The sequence below is a fragment of the Sinocyclocheilus grahami genome, unplaced genomic scaffold (assembly GCF_001515645.1).
Source record: "Sinocyclocheilus grahami isolate Dianchi unplaced genomic scaffold, SAMN03320097.WGS_v1.1 scaffold2890.1, whole genome shotgun sequence".
Classification (NCBI taxonomy): domain Eukaryota; kingdom Metazoa; phylum Chordata; class Actinopteri; order Cypriniformes; family Cyprinidae; genus Sinocyclocheilus; species Sinocyclocheilus grahami.
In genome coordinates this window covers 24,727-25,398 of record NW_015508065.1, presented here as the reverse complement: position 1 = coordinate 25,398, position 672 = coordinate 24,727, and positions in this window count along the sequence as shown.

Here is a 672-nt window from a genome sequence, read left to right as displayed (position 1 = left end):
TAGATAGATAGATAGATAGATAGATAGATAGATAGATAAAATTATGAAAATGACAATTAAAACCAGATTAATCATTTCATTATAGAAAACTGTATGCAAAATATGTATTAAAATTGAAAATTAAATGAAATTGTTTAATTTTCACGGTGACAATGTCCCTGCCAAACTGAAAAATAAAATCGAGTTGGTGATTTGACATTTCATTTTATATCTACAATCTTAAAGCAAGACTGCCAATATTAAAATGAAAAGGCAAACATGAAAAAACCCCTGCAAAAAGCATTGCTTATTAAGATTTTTAGTAATGCTCATGCATATTAGTGAGTTTTCAGTTTATTTTCATTTTGGAAGTCAACTTGTATGCAAATTCTGTGTTAATCAGTTGTTGAGACTGAGTTATGCTATTAATAGTTACTTGCATTTGAATGATTTTGTAGAGGAGCTTTATGGACGAAAAAATCTAGCCAACTGCCTAAACTGAATTATACATGCAGACACTCAATCAAAAGGGTTCCACGATTGATTTTTCACCAAACTGGACAAAACTTCTACCGAATCGTACAAAAAATGCCCTTACACAAGTAAACTAAATCTAGGCTACTACAGCTATTGCAAAAAAAGTAAAAATGAAGGTGACATATCATGAAAATCTGACTTTTCCAGGTTTTAAGT